Here is an 11,023-nt window from a genome sequence, read left to right on the forward strand (position 1 = left end):
TCTCTTTTGATCCTCACAACTCTGAGAAAGGTACTATTAATATCTCTATAGTTGAGGAAACTGAGGCAGACAGGGGTTAAGAAATTTGTCCAGGGTCACACAGCTAGTAAGTGTCTGAGGCCAGATTTGAACTCAGATCTTTCTGATCTAGGCCTGATGCTTTATTCACTGTACCACCTAGCTGCCTCTTTATATTAAAAATAAAAACAAAAAAATTCTAAGGCAGACAGAGATTAAGTGACTTGCCCAGGGTCACATAGCTAGTAAATGCCTGGGGCCTGAGATCTGAACTCAGATCTTCCTGACTGTGTGACCCTGGACAAGTCACTTAACCCTGTTTGCCTCAGTTTCCTCATCTGTAAAATGAGCTGGAGAAGGAAGAGCCCAACCACTTCAGTATTTTTTCCAAGAAAATCCCAAATGGGGTCAAGAAGAGTCAGGCAGGACTGCACAGTAATAGCTTTCTGACCCTAGGTCCAGACAGAACTTTTCATGAAATATAATTTCCTTTTTTAGGAAAAAAATATGCACCTAAATCAAGGATTATTATTAATTCTACATACACATTTCTATCTAGAGTTATTTCTATTTTTTGTCTAGACATATGATTTACTTGGTGTGGGGAGCTCTAGGTGAGAAAATGCTTTCTACCAGTGGATGAAGAATACCTACTTTTCTGCAACTTAGAGTCTGGGAGAGTTGCCCAGAGAACTGAGACATTAGGTGACTTGTCCAAAGCCTCATTGCTGGTATGAATTGATAAGCTGAAAAGCATACAGATGAGAGTGACCCCAAAGACAAAAAAATATAGATTTAATTAACAAATTAGCATCATAACTTTCTAAGAGGTACTTTTATATAAGAAATGTGTATGTATAATAATAATGGCTTTAAGTTTTACAAAATGTTTTATGCACATTTTATTTGATTATACACACAAACACACATATGTATGTATTATGTATATTATATAAATGTATATGTAATCAGATATCCATGGAGACTATCTCAAAAGTCGTAGTTCAGTTTTAAGCTAGAAGTGTAAAAGCTTGATCAAACACACAAACGTGTATAACAAATACATGTAACACATACCATGTATATTTGTGATACATATATATGTAGCATACATGATATATAGCATGTTCATGTAACTCATTTATAACATTCATTATAACACATATGTATGTGACGTGTGTACAATCATATAAAATAATGTGCATAAAGCATTTTGCAAACCTTAAAGCTATTATTTTTACACATACACATTTCTTATACAGAAGTACCTCATATAAATTAATTATGCTAATTTGTTAATTAGATCTCTATATTTTTTGTCCTTGGGATCACATTAATCTGAATGCTTTTCATTTTATCAATGTGTTTCCAAAAGTGGGCTGGCCAGATCTGACCAGGCCAAACAGTTGCAGTGATCTCTTTTAACTGTCTTCTTTAGGCTAAATATCCCCTGATCATTCAACCCAGACCCCTATGGCAAGTTGTCAAAAACCTCCACAATTCTGGTTACTCTCCTCTGGACAGTCTCCAGTCTATCAATGTCTTTCCTGAGATTTTACTGCACTGGAGAAAGCAGTGATTCTCCTGTGAAAACAAACTTCAGAGGCAGTAAGTGAACAATAAGGACAAGAGAATTGAACCTTTTGTCCTCTTTCCTACTACACACCTTTTCCTAACATTGAGTTTGCAGCAAGTACTGGCATCCTTTCCTCTCCTCGCCCCCTCTCCTATTTGAGTGTTGTGGAAATATAAATGCTCACCGATGGCATTCTTGGTGATGGTTAGGGCTGGAAACTTATGGAACCTAGGGAGGAAATGTTCAAAGATCCAAAAAGGAGGGAATAGCTGGTGACCATGAAGAAAGAGACTGGAAGTTTTGTTGTCTCTTGCAAAAGAGTAATGGTGCTAAAAGCCTAAAGACTGGCCCTCACCATTACTAAGAAACATGGACTGAGTAACTGTGCCTCAGAGCTAGAAGAGCCGTGCAGAACGGCAGAGAATTGGAGGGAGGAAAAAAATGCCCCCCACGCTCCCTGCACTCCTTTCCTGACCAACAGGGGTAACAGTCTAAGGACCTGGCAGGAAGGGGAGCAATCACATTCTGGATTTACACATGATGGTGGGTCATTCAAGGGTATCTATATTTTCTCCTCCTTAACATAAAAACTGTTCTGTGTGAGATTGGGCATTGTCTACTTGCAAGTGGGCAAGCAGCAACTTAGGGGCTGGGGTGTGATCTGCATGCTCTTTCTCAGTTTCCTGGGTGGAGACAATGAGCTAAGTAAGAGAATGAAATAATATCCTTCTCCCTCCACCACCGAAGTATTATCAGGGTCAAATGTGATGAGAGTCTCTGACTCAAGGGCTAAATATTTTAATTTAATTTTGACCACACCCTTCAAAGCACCAATTTGCCATCACTTCCACTAATATCTAGTCACAATGAATAATAATGCTTTATGATCACTCACTCCAGCACTTTCAGAGAAGTAGAGAAAGTTGCTAATGGATCCAGGGTTTAAATCTAGAAGGAATGGCCTCACCCACATCAGGGTTTCTTAATCTTTTCTGTGTCATGGACTCCTTTGGCAGTCTGGTGAAGTTTATGGACCACTTCTCAGAATAAGGCTACTTTCGTGATTGAAAGAGATGCTGAATTTCAGTTAGAGATGTTAATTAAATTAAAGATGTTATTTTCCCATCCAATTTCACGGACCCCCTGAAATCCACCCACAGACCAAGAGGTCCTTGGACACCTTAATCTATACTATTACAAAAATTAAATATTTGTTAACCCAAAAAGCTGTGGTGTTGCTGCTTGAAGTTTTTGTCTCACATACGTACAGAGAAGGATGTGACATATTTTCCACTGTCTTCTATTTCCAAAACACAGTTGTAGAATGCCCTCCGGGTATTCTAGAGGATAATGGGCTTAAGGTCAGTAGACCTGGGTTCAAATCCCGCTCTAGAAATTGCCTAGCTAAGTGACCAAGTGCAAGTCACTTAATCTTTCTAAGATGCAATTTTCTCACCCCAAAAAAAGATCAAAATACTTACACTACCTACTCTCAGAGGGTTCTAAAGTTGGGAATCTAGATAACAGGAAAGATAGTGGTGACTTCAACAAAAATTCTGGAGAAGATATGGGTGGTTTGGGAAGTCGGGAGGGACATGGAATGTGAGTTATGCTTTCAGCCAGATCATTAACATAACATTACCCACTCTGCATCATGCTCATAGCCTCACACCTAGAGTATCAGATCTAGGATACCAAGCTGTTTGGCTTATTGCTTGTTCCCTTGAAGTTACTCAAGGAAATCTAAATTATCAATAGCTCACTCACTGCCAATTCAGTAGCAGATTTAACCCTTTTTCTCCTACCATTAACCTTCATGTATGTCTCTGATAAAGACAGAGTTCTAAAACTGAACCCCTACTGCTTAGGTACTTAATCAGATGTTTATCTTCCTGGAAAAAAGCTTTTCATTTCAATTCTACATTTATTAAATACCTGCTATATGCAGGAAAAGGTCATTGCATACTGGGGTAGGGGTCATCAATGAAGGCTTCATAGGGAGGGTAACATCTACCGGGCTGCAAAGGATGGGTATATTATGATTAACAGTAGAGAGAAGGCATGAGAGAAGTGGTTGGAAGAATTGATCGAGTTGGTTTCCTGGTTAGTGGAGCCTCTCTTTGTGTTGAAGGGGGGGCAGAAAGAAGGGAGGTGAGAGATGAAGGGGGAGAGAAAGAGGAAAGGAAAGAAAGAAGAGGGGAGTAAGAGGGAGGGATGGGGTGAGGGAGAGACAGACAGACAGAGACAGAGAGAAAAGGAGCAAGGGAGGGAGGGGGAGAGAAAGAGCTTCAGTATAGGCTAGTGGTTAAGTGTAGGGTTATTGGCCCATATGTTCCTTTTCATCTTTCCCTATGGTGTGGTCCAAATACACAGAATGTAAGAAAATTCAGTCTATCTTTGTCTTTTATACCCATTATGAAAGTACATATAACAAGTAAACAAAGTTTAAAGAGAACAAGCAACTCCCAAAGATAAGCCATCAGAAAGTGATGAGACAGGGGAGGGGGGAAGATGTAGTGAGCGATTAAATTTATGAGCTCCAAGTGTTGAGGTTAAAGGTGCGTTGCAGGATTATCTCAAAAGAATTCACAGACTCAGACTATCTCTAACCCAAGCAAAAGCATTTATTGAGAATTATGCTTCTCAGCAGCAGGCTGGGCTCCTTAGAGCAACCAGCAGCTTAGCAAAGCAAGATGGATTTTTTTAGAGCAAATGATGTAATTACATAACAGAATATATTAATATTAAAATATATGAATGGTGTGTTGATTTGGGGAGGGATCCTAGCCTTGGTGGAACTGTGAATGTGGCACCCATTATGCACACAGAAAAGTCCACTCAGGGGAGGAGGGTATTAATGTATGGTAATGATATCATAATAAGCCTCTCTATGTCATGAGTTCATCTAAGGACAGTTTTTTGCTATTACTATGCAGGTATTCATTTAAGCTGTGATTTAGTGGTCAGACACATGCTCAGTATCCTGTTGGTGCTACTTTCTAACTGGATGGCTATTGTGGTCTTGTCAGAGATTTGGTGGTTGAGAATGTGGGCACGCTTGCTGTTATAGTGAGGCATATGAGGAAGTTTGGATATTGGGGCTGGGGGCAGTGGCTACTGGGGCCAAGGACAGTGGCTAGACTCCATCACAAGTAGCAGCAACAATTAGGAAAACCATAAAATTCTGTCCAGGGAGAACTTCAAATGCTTGTGGTTATAATCACTTAAGGGATACAGTGACTCTCACTTGCAAGTGGCTAGTCTCTGGTTCTGGCCAGTATCTGCACCTCCAGGCATGCCCTATCCCTATGGCTTCTACTTTCTATAATTCTTCAGTCCCTTCTTTCAGCTGGGAAAAACCATAATTTCCATCAGTCCCCTTGCCAAGAAGGGGCTACAATGACAGTCTCAATAACCATAATAGAGGACCATCAAATACTTGCTAACCCAACCCTGAGCAAAGATGAGCTATTTGATAGGAGTAGTATGTTCAATTGAAAGGCTCTATGTCAGAGTGGATTCAGGGCCAGGAATCCTTGGGTTCAAGCTGTGCCTCCGAAACATACTGGCTGTGTGACCTTGGACAAGTTATTTAATTTCTCAGTATTCTAGGCTACTCTCTAAGACAGGAGTGTCTCATCCATGAATTCCTTATACTAACAAAAATACAAGCCTAGTAATTGTCCCTAGTATAGATTATAAACCTGAAGAAAAAGGGAACTTTCCCTAAAGTGCCAGATTTGGGCAAATCTAATAATAATAATAATAATAATAGAAATAGAAACTTACATAGTACTTTAAAGCTTGCAAGGTATTTTACATACAAATTCCCATGGGGTGGGGGTAGAGGAGTGGGGAAACACCATATTTCACTGCATAATCATGACCAGCATTATCATCACATTCTGGTTTTTTTTTAATCCAAAAATTGGCTTATAACCTTTCATCACATAATCGTTACATGGTATAATTCTGTTCTTCATGCCACTTAAATGTATTCAACGGTGGCATATGAATATGTATTTATCTCTTGTGCACTGCAAATGGAGAGCCTAGAATTCTCAGCCCATACACATTGTCAGCATATTTCCAAAAGCTCATTTGCATGATTTGTTTAGAGTGCTGCAGTACTAACGGTATTGTCACTCAACTCAATGAAAGGCCATATGTACAAGGCGAGCAGACAGGCAGGCAAAGCTGTCATAAGGAAGTCATGTGATATGGTAAGACTCGCATCTTCCCACACTAGCAAATTGTACAGTTCATCTGCCAGTCATACATTAACATGTGAAGCATTTCTTTCTGATTATAAGTTTAATCTTGCACCAAAGACAGTTTGGTAATAAATGATTTTTAAGTAATACCTGCACAAATTTTTTAAGTTTCACATAATGGTCACACCTCACTTTTTTGCAAAAAAAAAAATGGCATAAAATCTGTAACAATTATGCACTGAAATACAGTAAGCACTTATACAGTAGCTACTATGTGCTGGGCAATGGGCTAAGCACTTTTTATAAATTATCTCATTTGATCCTTACATCAATAACCCAAAGAGGTAGGTGCTGTGGGTCACAGATCTAGTATGTGTCTGAAGCCGAATTTGAGCTCAGGTCTGTCCTGACTCCAGGCCCAGTACTCAGTCCACTTTGCCACCTAACCACCCCTAATTAAACTAGCTACAAGCCTCACAGCAACCCACTGAGGTAGGTATAATAATAACATTGTTATAATCACCCCATTTTAATAATAAGGAAATTGAATCTCAGAAATAGAAGCAACTAAGCTAGCTAGCAGGTGTTAGAGGCAGGTCTGAAGACAGGAACATACCTAAGGTTCAGGTAGCTGCTCTCAGGTGCATTGTGGAAACTTGGGCTTTCGCCATGTGGGCCAAAAGGGGTAGAACTACTTGAGAGAGAGGGTTAAATATAGCATGTGAAAGCAAGGCTTCCTGACCTCTAGTCCAAAACTCTGTCTGCTATGGTACTCTACCCTGCTTCCTCTCCAACAATTATTCCAGAAAACAAAAGACACCCAAAATCACCATAAAACATCTTTTCAAATGATTGATGAGGTTGTTTGTGTCACAGTTTAGTATTTAAAAGTCAGATATTAGCTACCAACTCCCGAATAAATTTTGTGATGGTCAGGAAACTTACCACTGCATTAAATATAGAAAGGGTTCCAGGATGTAAAAGCTGATTCAGCAGTTCATACCTTGTTGGTTTCTGTGGCAAAGACATCACCCTTTCTCCTTTTATTTCCCTTTCTTGCCCCCATTCTTTTCAGTTCTTTTCTCCCTCATCCCCCAAACTCCTCTCTCCCCACAAAAAAAAAGACCCACAACTGCAGGAGAGGGAAGCTGCCCTGCTTGCCTCCTACCCAATCCCACTACTATTTCTGGCCTGTGCTACAGCTCTGTAAAAGGAATTTGGGAAAACTAGTGGAAGACAGTGCCCTAGAAAGAACGCGATCTGAGGAATGCTGCCTGCTCCCTATGCCTTATGGAAATAAAGCAATGTTACATGAAGGTTTCTCTGACTACATCATCATCATAATCATTGATTTTTCAATAGCACTTAAGGGTTTTCAAAGCCCTTTTCTCATATAAGGTAAGCAATGCAAGAATGATTGCTTGCCCAGACTCACATTGCTTGTAAATGGTAGAGCTAAATTTCAAACCAAACTCTTCTGACTCCAAATCTAAGACTCTTTTCACTGTAAAAAATATTTTTTAAATAGCTAAAATCCTACCTTCTGCAGGAAGCCCTACACAAATTGTCACGTCTTCCCTTAACTATAAGCAAACCTGTAAGTCAACCACTTTGGCCTAGTTTCTCAAACCAGATAAATTTAAACTGCAAATGGCAAACCCATTTTTCCTTCACTTTGGAACTTCGCTGATACTACTTTTAAACGAGCTTCAGTTCTCTTTCATAATCAATGAAATTTCCTTTCCCCCTTATACTAAAACAATAAATCTGTCACTCTCCAGGGAAAGAGTGATAAAAGGTCTAAGACCTGTTTCCATGTAACTGTCATGGAGTTTTATTCTTATTTTTTCTTAAAACCAATTATATAGAGGGGTACCCCAAAACTCACTAAGATATGTCAGCATTAATACAACTATTTAAACCACAATTTGGTAATTTACAGTACAGAAGCTACATTTCAGTCACAAATTTAATCTCTACTTAGTTTATACAATGCCATAAATTATCATGAGGGAGATGCCATACTCTGCGTCTCAACATAGGGACTCCTAAGAGATCACCCTTCCTTGGTGATGATTTCTATAGGGGAATGTATTCCTTAAGAGTCCTACCTCAGAGGAACTATTCCCCCACAGTGTTGAGGATCCCAGGAGGGAATGTGGAGGGTGAGCTCTGGGATTCCTGAGTTTGTTCCGAGGAGTGCCCCAAAAGGAGGGGAAGAAGAGACACAGAGGGACTAGGGATTTTTAAACTAATGGTTCCATTTGAGGAGCACTTAGTAGTGGCCCCATTCTGCATAGCAAATTTCTATCCAAAAGGTTCACAGGAGATCAGAAAAGAATGCTCCAAGAACTCTTACACATTAAGGGAATAATTGGGAACTGACCCTGACCAAATCCAAGATGCCCTGAGTTTCAACATGTTTATGCAGTACATGGATTAGGACAGAGGTGGAGGCCGCAGTATCAATCAGCAATCCTAATATGCTCCTCATATCATGGGGGTGGTGTGAGGCTCACATGTTAGTGGCACTAAGTATGTAAGAACAGAAGGAAAGAACTCATTCCAGTTGCCTCTTCTCCTTCTCTTCCCCACACCTTCATGCTGATTGAGACCCTGTGGCCTTTTGCTTCCAATCCACCTTCTTTTTTCTACAATTTCAGGGAATGTGCCCTTTCTTTCTACAGTAAAAGCACTCCCTTGCCTCCCTTCTTGATTCCTGAATGGCACTGGGAAGAGTAGCCACCACCACAGTGGATTTCGATTTGCTAGCTTCCACTCACCTCTGGTAAACATAAGTGGCAATTCCTATTAATTCATGTATCTGTGATTTGTACCACATCCCTCCCTAAGGCTTCGGAATAAGTCGTTCTTGTAAAGGAAGAAGAGACACCCACACAGGTGGCATGTTAGTAATGGGAAGGGTATATGTGAGAGAAGGGGAAAGGTCAGATGGTGAATTAGAGGCAACCCAGCTGACCTCTCTCAACATTTCCATCCAAAAAACTTTAAAATAATGCCTCAAATCAAATTTTTGAGTGGCAGGACCAACAAAAGATCAGGGTGAGAAATTTTTCCAACTTAAGATGACTTAAGAGGTCAGAAGGAGAGGTCTTTATCACCAGAGTGGGCAACAGCCCAAAGTGTGACAGCAACAGCAGCAGTAAGCCCTGGAGACTGTGACCAGAACAGCAGCAGCAGCAACTTCAGGAGTTTTCAGCCCAGACACAATAAAGGGGTCAGACAATTGGTCAGAAAGACTACAGAGGATCTGGCACTGGGTACAACTGGCATTAGTTGGCAACTCTATTGTCTATGCACAGTTCCGAGTCAGTTTCATGGCAGAGAGGGACATTAGCACTACAGGGAACCACAGAAACTTCCTGGGTAAAGATAAAAGTGTAGACCATGAGAGCTATAACAATACCTCTCCCTGCATCATTCCACCTTGGAAACACCAAAAACTTGCAAACTACCAGAACTAGTTCTGAAAATAGAAACACAAAAAAGTCTGACGCTTCCGACAGTGCTCCCCACCCCCAAGTAAGCAGAGCCCAACTTTAACACAAAGTTCAAAGTCAAGAAAAGGGATGGGAAAATGAGGGGAAAAGAATTTGGCCTTTAAAATTACTATGGTGGCAGAGAAGACTAAGACATAAACTTGGAAGAAGACAACAATGTGAAAATGGCTACAAAGAAAGTATCAAAGAAAAATGTTAATTGGACCCAAGGCCAACAAGAATTCCTGGAAGAGTTAAAGAAAGAGATATGAGTGGTAGAGGAAAAATTGAGAAAAGAAATGAAAGTGATGCAAGAAAATTATGAAAAAAGAACTAACAACCTGGTAAAAGAGGCACACAAAAAATACAGAAGAAAATAATGCCTTAAAAAACAGAATTAGAAAAGGGGGTTAAAAATTTACTGAAGAAAAGTACTTCTTAAAAAGCAGAATTGGTCAAATGGGAAAAGAGGCATAAAGTCTCACCAAAGAAAATAATTCCTTAAATATAGGAATTGGGTAAGTGGAAGCTAATGAAATATCAAGAAACAATAAAACAAAGTCAAAAGAAGAAGAAAATGTGAACTATTTCCTTAGGAAAACAACTGACCTAGAAAATAGATTAAGAGAGATAATTTAAGAATTGTTGAACTACCAAATTATCAAGGAAAATTGCCCCAATATCTTAGATCCAGAGGGTAAAACAGAAATTGAAAAAAATCTACTGATCACCTCCTGAAAGAGATCCCAAAATAAAAATTCTCAGAATATCATAGCCAAATTTTAGAGCTCGCAGGTCAAGGAGAAAAGCAACCAGCAAGAAACAACTCAAATATTGTGGAGCCATAGTCAGGATCACACAATATTTAATGGCTTTCATGTTAAAAAAAAAAAAAGCAAAGAGCTTAGAAAATGATATTCCAGAAGGCAAAAGACCTGCAATTACAACTAAGAATCACCTACCCAGAAAAACTGAGTTATCCTTCAGGAGAAAAAATGGATATTTAATGGAATAGAGGACTTTTAAACATTTCTGATGAAAAGACCAGAACTGAATAGAAAACTTGACTTTCAAACACAAGACTCAAGAGAAGCATAAAGAGGTAAACATAAAATAGTAATCATGAGTCTCAATGAAATTAAACTATTTACATTTCTTTTTTTAAAAAGTCATATCCAAAAATGCTCTAAATCACTAATAATTAGAGAAAAGCACATTTAAACAACTCTGAGGAATCACCTTACACCTATTAGATTGGCTAACATGACAGAAAAAAAATGATAAATGCTGGAGGTGAAGTGGAAAAAATAGGTATGGTAATAACACTGTTAGTGGAATTGTGAACTGGTCCAATAATTCTGGAGAACAATTTGGAACTATGTCTGAAGGATATAAAACTGTAGATACCCTTTGACACAGCAATATCACTACTAGGTCTTTACCCCAAAGAGATCAAAGGAAAAGAAAAATGATCTATTTGTTCAACAATATTTATAGCAGTTATTTTGGAGGTGGCAAAAAATTGGAAATTGAGGAGATGACCATTATTTTGGGAATGGCTGAACAAGTTGTGGTATATGATTGTGATGGAATACTTTGTGCTTAAGAAAAAGCAAAGAATATGGCTTCAGAAAAACCTAGGAAGACTTATTTAGACCGATGCAAAGGGAAGTAAGCACAACCAGAAGAACACTGTACACAGTAACATAAATATT

Source organism: Phascolarctos cinereus, unplaced genomic scaffold (assembly GCF_003287225.1).
Source record: "Phascolarctos cinereus isolate Bilbo 61053 unplaced genomic scaffold, phaCin_HiC Scaffold_9;HRSCAF=440, whole genome shotgun sequence".
In the NCBI taxonomy this organism is placed as follows: domain Eukaryota; kingdom Metazoa; phylum Chordata; class Mammalia; order Diprotodontia; family Phascolarctidae; genus Phascolarctos; species Phascolarctos cinereus.